At 44.7% G+C, this 8,699-nt stretch overlaps 3 non-coding genes across 3 annotated transcripts; 1 reads left to right on the top strand and 2 right to left on the bottom strand.

Moving 5' to 3' along the window:
- Positions 1–5,926: 5,926 nt before the first annotated feature.
- Positions 5,927–6,033, top strand: LOC112081687. The gene has a single exon (XR_002896609.1). It is a non-coding gene; the product is annotated as a small nucleolar RNA R71 (small nucleolar RNA).
- Positions 6,034–7,690: 1,657 nt separating this feature from the next.
- Positions 7,691–7,809, bottom strand: LOC112081797. The gene has a single exon (XR_002896718.1). It is a non-coding gene; the product is annotated as a 5S ribosomal RNA (ribosomal RNA).
- A 405-nt stretch (positions 7,810–8,214) lies between these two features.
- LOC112081805 lies at positions 8,215–8,333 on the bottom strand. The gene has a single exon (XR_002896726.1). It is a non-coding gene; the product is annotated as a 5S ribosomal RNA (ribosomal RNA).
- Between the last annotated feature and the right edge of the window lie 366 nt (positions 8,334–8,699).

Below are 8,699 nucleotides of genomic sequence, written 5' to 3'. Positions count from 1 at the left end.
AAGAGTGGTGGGGAACAGCTGGCCTGGCGCGTCTGTTGACCGGTCAACGTCCGTACGGTCAACTGAAATTCAAATTTTGGATCGCGCCTCTTTGACCGTGTCACATGCCCGTGTCTACCACTCGAGGATGCTGCCTCTTTGCCGCGGTCTCGACTTGGTCGTGTCTTCAGGCCGTGGCAAACCCCGAGCATTGTCCTTCTTCTTTCTTCCTGCCACGGTATGATTGTGTCCCCGTGGCAAACCCCTCGTGTCTGTGCTCACTCTTCGGTCAAACCCTCAAAAACTTTCCACGGTCAGGCTCTTAGCCCGTGTCTTGTAGACCGTGGCAAACAACGAACCTTGGCCGCTTCACTTTTGCTTTGCCACGGCCTAGTCTTTATCCCGTGGCACTCCTCTCGTGGCAACCTAATCGTGGCATTGTCCGAATGTTGCCTGGTCCCCTTTTTGTCCTTGCCTCGGCCTTGGTGTGTCTCGTGTCATTCCCACCGTGGCAATCACCGAACGTTTGTGATTTTTGTGTACTTTGCCACGGCCTGACATCTTCCCGTGGCAACCCCAACCGTGGCATTGTCCGAGCCTAGTTCCTTCTTCTTTTCTCTTTTGCCACGGCCGCTTAGGTTCCATGTTACAAGGCCGTGGCATTCACCGAACACATGCCTCCTTTGCCACGGTCTGGCCTTGAGACCGTGATTATCTCCCCGTGGCAGCACAAGAGACTTGCCATGCCCTTGTTTTGACCGTGACCGGCCCCCATGTCAAAGGCTGAGCACAAGCTTGTCTCCATTCCTTCATCTCTTTTCATTCTGCATTCACTTTCCAAAGGTTCAGACTCACACCTAACACCTGTAAACACTCAACAGACCCATCAAAACATTCTAAAACATATTTACCAGAATCAGAAGATCAAAAGCATATTTACAAAGGATAAGCTTGGGGTGTCTCCCAAGAGCACTTTGTTTAATGTCTCTAAGTTTGACTTTGGGAACCTGATTAACAGGCTGGTGGATCAAGAAGGGGAACTGATGTAGCTTCCTCCTTCCCTTGTGAAACTAAGTAATGCTTGATTCTCTGTCCATTCACCACAAATTCCTGACCATTCTTCCCTTCCAAAACAATGGCACCATAAGGCCTCACTTCAAGAACTTTGAAAGGACCAGACCACCTAGACTTAAGCTTTCCTGGAAACAACTTAAGTCTGGAGTTGAAAAGCAAGACCAAATCACCAGACTTGAACTCCCTTTTTAGAATCTTCTGGTCATGCAGGGCTTTGGTCTTCTCCTTATAGATTTTTGAGCTTTCAAAAGCTTCAAGCCTGATCTCCTCAAGTTCATGAAGTTGCATGATCCTTTTCTCTTGAGCTGTCTTGACATCAAAGTTTAGAAACTTCACAGCCCACATAGCTTTGTACTCCAACTCAACAGGAAGGTGACAGCTCTTCCCATATAGCAAACTGAATGGTGATGTTCCAATTGGAGTTTTAAAGGCAGTCCTGTAAGCCCATAATGCATCATCTAGCCTTTTGCTCCAATCTTTTCTGCTTGAGCTAACAGTCCTCTCAAGAATGGCCTTGATCTGTCTATTGGATACTTCAACCTGGCCACTAGTTTGAGGATGATATGGAGTAGCTATCTTGTGTTTAACTCCATGCTTTCTCAATAAACCTTCCAGAGTCTTGTTCAAAAAATGGGATCCTCCATCAGAGATGACAACCCTTGGAACTCCAAACCATGGGAAGATGATGTTCTTGAACAGCCTCACTACAACCTTGGAATCATTGGTAGGGGAAGCAATGGCCTCAACCCATTTGGACACATAGTCCACAGCAACAAGTATGTATTGATTTCCATAGGATGAAATGAAAGGTCCCATAAAGTCAATCCCCCAGCAATCAAAGATCTCAACCTCTAGAATGGGGTTTTGAGGCATCTCACTTCTCTTAGATATGTTCCCATGCCTCTGACAGGCATCACATGCTGAAACCACCAACTGGGCATCTTTGAACATTGTAGGCCACCAAAACCCACTTTGAAGAACTTTTGCCACAGTTTTGAATGCCCCCATGTGACCTTCAAAAGCAGAACCATGACATTCTTGCAACACAGGTTGCATCTCCTCTTCAGCAAGACACCTTCTGTAAAGCTGATCCTTGTTCAGAACATAGAGGTAGGGCTCATCCCAATAGTATCTCTGGACATCTCTGAAGAACTTTTTCCTCTTGTAAGCATCCAATTCAGGAGGCTCCACCCCACATGCAAGATAGTTCACTATGTCTGCAAACCAAGGCATCCTCCTTTCTTGAATGCTCTCTACTTCCTCAAATTCCAAGTAGGAATGGAGCACCATCAGAGACTCTTCAGGCAAAGCATCATCTATGGGGACTTTTTCTTCAATCCTCAGCCTTGAGAGATGGTCTGCAGCACCATTCTCAATCCCCTTTTTATCAAGCACCTCCATATCAAACTCTTGGAGCAATAAAACCCATCTCAACAGCCTTGGCTTGGCATCTTTCTTGGTCATCAAGTACCTGAGGGCTGCATGATCAGTATACACAATGACCTTTGATCCCACCAGGTAGCTTCTGAACTTATCAAAGGCAAAAACTATTGCCAGCATTTCCTTTTCAGTTGTAGCATACTTCTCTTGGGCAGAGTCAAGTGTTCTACTGGCATAGTAGATCACATGCAGCTTCTTGTCTTTCTTTTGTCCAAGTACTGCTCCAACAGCAAAGTCAGAAGCATCTGTCATGACCTCAAAAGGTAGAGACCAGTCTGGTGCCTGAACTATTGGTGCACTAACCAATGCCTCCTTGATCAACTTAAAGGCTTCTTCACATTCAGCATCAAAGATGAAATCCACTTCCTTACACAACAGTCTTGTTAAAGGCCTGGCAATCCTTGAGAAGTCCTTTATGAATCTTCTATAAAACCCTGCATGACCCAGGAAGCTCCTTATCCCTTTAACAGAAGTGGGGGTTTGCAGATTCACCATCACTTCCACCTTTGCCTTATCAACCTCAATACCCTTTTCAGAGATCTTGTGCCCAAGGACTATTCCTTCTTGCACCATGAAATGACACTTCTCCCAGTTCAGCACCAAGTTGTGCTGCTCACATCTCTCCAACACCTGTGTCAAATTAGAGAGACAATCCGAGAAGGAGGAGCCATAGACACTAAAGTCATCCATGAACACCTCAACTTTCTCTTCAATAATGTCAGAGAAAATGTGCATCATACATCTTTGAAAAGTGGCTGGTGCATTACATAAACCGAAGGGCATTCTCCTATAAGCATAAGTGCCATAAGGGCATGTGAATGTTGTTTTCTCTTGATCTCTTGGATCTATGGGAATTTGAAAAAATCCAGAGTACCCATCGAGAAAACAAAAATAAGGATGATTAGCTAACCTTTCAAGCATTTGATCAATGAATGGTAAAGGGAAATGATCTTTTCTAGAAGCAGAATTCAATTTCCTATAGTCAATTCACATGCGATGGCCAGTTATGGTTCTTTGAGCTATGAGTTCATCCTTATCGTTTTTCACCACTGTGATCCCACCTTTCTTGGGCACAACGTGAACAGGAGACACCCATCTTGAGTCAGAGATTGGGTAAATTATCCCTGCCTCAAGAAGCTTTAGTATCTCCTTCTTAACCACTTCCCTAAGGTTGGGGTTAAGTCTACGTTGGTGCTCAATAGAGGACATGGCTTGGTCCTCCAGGTGGATCCTGTGGGTGCATATATCAGGAGAGATTCCTCTAATATCTGCCAAGGAATACCCTATGGCTCTCCTGAATTTCCTTATTTCACTAAGTAATGCACGTTCCTCATGCTCCAGCAAGTTATCATTTATGATCACGGGAAAAGTAGAGTTTAGGCCTAAGAATGCATACCTGAGCCCTGTTGGTAGAGGCTTGAGCTCAACAGAGGGTGCATCCGCCTCATTCCAGTCCTGGTCCAGGTTGCTTTGGCTGGTGACTGATTCCTTGATAGCAAAGACTTCAGAGCCTCTTTGTTCCAGCTCCAAAAACCTTGTTTCAGGACCCAGCTCTCTTGCATTGTCCAGATACAGCTTATACCCTTCACTTGCTTCAGCCAAGAGCTCATTTTCTCCTTGTTCTTGAGTTAGAGCAGCTTGAAGAGGATCCTCAGTGTTCAGCTCCTCAAGCAGCTCATCAGCCAACTGGTCCATTGTCTCCACATAGAAACATTGACCTTCAATGGTGGGTTTCTTCATCATCTCATTCACATCAAACTTGAGCCTTTCAGACCCAAGTTGAAGCTCTATTATCCCACCTCTCACATCAATGATGGCTCCTGCAGTTGCTAAGAATGGCCTGCCCAAGATGAGAGGATCTACTGGTTCCTCATCCATTTCCAGCACAACAAAATCTGTTGGAACCTCAAAACCACCTATCTTGACAGGTAGATCTTCCAACATACCAACAGGCAATCTAACTGATCTATCTGCAAGGATAAGAGAAATCCTTGAGGGTTTGAAAACTCTAAAGCCCAACTTCTTAGCTATTGAGAATGGCATCAAGCTGACTGATGCTCCTAAATCACAAAGACATCCGGAGAATAGAAGAGGTCCAATGGCACAAGGGAGTGTGAAGCTCCCTGGATCAGTTAACTTCCTTGGAATGGACTTCTTCTGAATGATAGCACTGCATTCATGACTTAGTACTACCATGCCTTGAAGCTCTTTTGTCTTGTTCAGAATTGCATCCTTCAAGAACTTCCCCATCTTTGGCATCATTAAGAATGCATCAATGAGAGGCATTGTGAGTGGTGTCTCTTTGAGTGCCTTCTCAAATACAGCTCTTGCCTTGTTCACTAGTTGCTTCTTAAATCTCCCTGGAAATGGGAGCTTGGGTTGGTATGGAGGTGGTGGCACATACTTCTTCTCTGGTTCTGGTTCCTTTGCTACCTCTTTACCCTTTTCTGTCCTTGGTTTCTCAGCAACTTGATCATCCTTTAAGGCTGCCTCCCCCTCAGGTTGATCATTGTCCTCAATGATCACTTTGTTGTTCTCAATACCAGGTAACTCCTTGCCACTCCTCAGTGTAATGGCCTTGGCATATTCCTTGGGGTTGGGTTCTGGTTTTCCAGGTAGGTGACCTTGGTTCCTTGAGCTTGATGCCTGGTTTTGCTTCAGTTCCTTGATTTCCTGCTGCATAGTCTGTTGACCCTGAAGTAGTTGTTGCAGAATACCAACCATATCTGTACCCATCTGTGGCTGCTGTTGAACCATTGGTGGCTGAAACTGTTGTTGAACCGGCGCCTCCTGTTGGAACTGTGGTGGACCAAACCCTGGTGGTGCCTTTGGCTGCTGTGAAGTGTAACCAGTGCCCTGAAATGGTTGCTGTTGCTGACCAAAACTCTGATTCTGACCAAATTGATTCTTGGGTTGGAATGACCCTTGAAAGTTGTTCTTGGGAACAAAGTTCTTTGGAGCTTGAGAATTGGGATAGACCTGGTCTTGTGGGTTAGCTACATTGGTGTTCCTGTAAGAGAGGTTTGGATTGGCATTACCATACTGATATCTTTGGAACCTCTGATTCCCAATGTAGTTGAGCTCCTCTTGGGTAAGACCTTCTTCACTTATGTTCTCAAAAATTTGAGAAGGTTCCTCATACTCTCCGACAAAATGCATTGGCTTCTGAGTGGTGAATTTCAGCTTGTCCAATTCACTCCTCAACTCCTTAACTTCTCTGGTGAGCCTCTGTTCTGAGCTTGAACCTTCAGATCTATTTGATCTGTCATAGTCTTCACCATAAGTGTCATTGCTCAATGCTAAGTTCTACACTAGCTCTAAAGCAGCATGTATCTCTTTACCCAGAAAGTTCCCATTGGAAGCAGTATCCAGCTGGTTTCTAATCTTGGGAAGAGCTCCCCTATACAGTGTGCTGAGAAGAGAAGCCTCACTAAACCCATGGTGTGGGCATTGGTTTGTGTAGCTCCTGAATCTCTCATATGCTTCACCAAAACTTTCATTGCTGTGCTGAGTGAAGCTAGAGATTTGGTTCCTCAGTTTTGCAGTTCTTGAGGTTGAGAAGAACTTAGATAAGAAGGCTTGCTTGCATTGCTCCCAGGTTTGAATGGAGCCTCTTGGAAGATTCTTCTCCCATTGATGAGCTTTATCACCAAGACTGAATGGGAATAGTCTTAGCTTGAAGCTGTCTTCTGAAACTCCATTGATCTTGGTCAGATCACACACCTTATCAAACTGGTCCAAGTGTTCCAAGGGATCTTCCATTGCTAACCCATGGAACTTTGAGTTCTGGACCATATTCAGCAATGATGCTTTCACTTCAAAGTTGTTGTTTTGCACAGGTGGTGCCTGAATACCAGCTCCATACTGATGAGCATTGGCCCTGTCATTCTCTCCAACATAGACTTGGGGTTGCTCATATCTTCTTTGCTGTGGTTGGAAAGGGTGGGGTTGGTGGTGCACCTGGTGTCTTTGCTGAACATTGGCCTGATGCCTCTGTTGATGAGCTTGAGCTTGTCCCTGGTGGACATAAGCTTGTTGATGGTGCACCTGTTCCTGCTGAACATTACCCTGGTGAAGCCCTTGACCAACTCCAATACCAGCTCCATGACCTTGAGCCTGTTGCTCCTGAACTGGTTGTTCTATATCTACCACGTGATCTCTTTGTTCTGCCATCTCAGTCTGATCAATTTGTCTACCACGTCTGTCTCTTCTCCTCCTTGGTACCAAAAGGTTGATGTTGTCGTTTAGAGGAAAAGGAGGACCACAGCTTCTTGATCTAGACCTGGTGTTCATACACCTGAAATCACAAACAGAACTTGAAAGGAATCAGTAAAAACAAGAAAGTAAGCACTTGATCTCAAGAACAGATCAGAGCTTAATGCTAATCAAACCACAATTAGGCAACGGCGCCAATTGATAGACAAGACTTTTTTAGGGTCTCAGGGCTATCAATCCCCTTGTCAATGTAGCACAAAGAGGTTTATCAATCCAGATGTGGTGTTAGACACTAAACTATATGATCAAGTTCTTAATTCAAGCAAACAAGAGTGGGTTTTGATTAATCTAGAGACAACTATAAACATAAACAGGATTAAAGACTAATGACAATGACAAATGATATGATGTGAATATGATATGATGGAGGCATGAGATTCTAGACATGATAGTTGGTCAGGGTGCTTCGGTGTTAAACTAGAAATGCTAATGACAATGATGAGACATGATTCAAGTGATTAAGAACTCTAATCTAGGGTAATCCTCTCATGAAGGTATTAATCCCTATACTAATCCATTTTCAAACCAAATTCCCATTTGTGAAATATGAATCAATATGCATTAATAAACAGTTCTCAATGATCATTCAAGCACTGTTTATATGGCTTTTCCCGCCCAGCTACGACGAGCTTTCGTTGCAAGATATATAAGTTAGGACACCACGTTTGACGACACTAAAACCAGGGCTTACGTTTTAGAAAAGGGCCCGGAGGAGGGTCTAAAACTCAAAATTTTGGCCTTGGAAACCGCACCCATGGTCTTTAGACCCTTGGACAAGCCAGAGAGCACACTTGGGGCTTTCCAAAAAGTTGCTGTAGGAGGCATGGTTCCACACGGTCTAGAAATGGCGTCGTTCGGAAGATGCCTTGTTTTTCAAATGAAAAGACCCAAAAAAAAACAAAGAATCAAAAGGAACAAAAAAGGGGTGCAAGACGAGGACTTCCAAGGAGGTCACCCATCGTAGTACAACTCTCGCCCAAGCACGCTTAACTGCGGAGTTGTGATGGGATCCGGTGCATTAGTGCTGGTATGATCGCACCTGTTAGTATATGTATCGCAATAGCATATATCCTTTGGTGTTGAGTCCGCAATGAAATCTCTTCGCGTGTGTTGCACTGTTTATATGGCTTTTCCCGCCCAGCCACGACCAGCATTCATACCAAGATATATAAGTTAGGACACCACGTTTGACGACACTTAAACAGGGCCTTATGTTTTACAAAAGGGCCCAGAAGAGGCTCTAAAACTCAAAATTTTGGTCTTGTAAACCGCACCCATGGTCTTTAGACCCTTGGACACGTCAGAGAGCACACTTGGGGGCTTTCCGAAAAGTTGCTGTAAGAGGCATGGTTCCACACGGTCTAGAAATGGCGTCGTTCGGAAGATGCCTTGTTTTTCAAATGAAAAGACCCAAAAAAAAAACAAAGAATCAAAAGGAACAAAAAAGTGGTGCAAGACGAGGACTTCTAAGGAGGTCACCCATCCTAGTACAACTCTCGCCCAAGCACGCTTTACTGTGGAGTTCTGATGGGATTCGGTGCATTAGTGCTGGTATGATCGCACCCATTAGTATATGTATCGCAATAGCATATATCCTTTGGCTTTGAGTCCGCGATGAAATCTCTTCGCAGGTGTTGCACTGTTTATTTGGCTTTTCCCGCCCAGCTGAGACGAGCATTCATGCCAAGATATATAAGTTAGGACACCACGTTTGACGACACTTAAACCGGGGCTTATGTTTTAGAAAAGGGCCCGGAAGAGGGTCTAAAACTCAAAATTTTGGCCTTATAAACCGCACCCATGGTCTTTAGACCCTTGGACACGCCAGAGAGAACACTTGGGGCTTTCCAAAAATTTGCTGTAGGAGGCGTTGTTCCACACGATCTCGAAATGGCGTCGTTCGAAAGATGCCTTGTATTTCAAATGAAAAG

Source organism: Eutrema salsugineum, unplaced genomic scaffold (genome assembly GCF_000478725.1).
Source record: "Eutrema salsugineum unplaced genomic scaffold, Eutsalg1_0 scaffold_10, whole genome shotgun sequence".
Lineage (NCBI taxonomy): Eukaryota > Viridiplantae > Streptophyta > Magnoliopsida > Brassicales > Brassicaceae > Eutrema > Eutrema salsugineum.
This window is presented reverse-complemented; position numbering and strand designations above follow the sequence as displayed.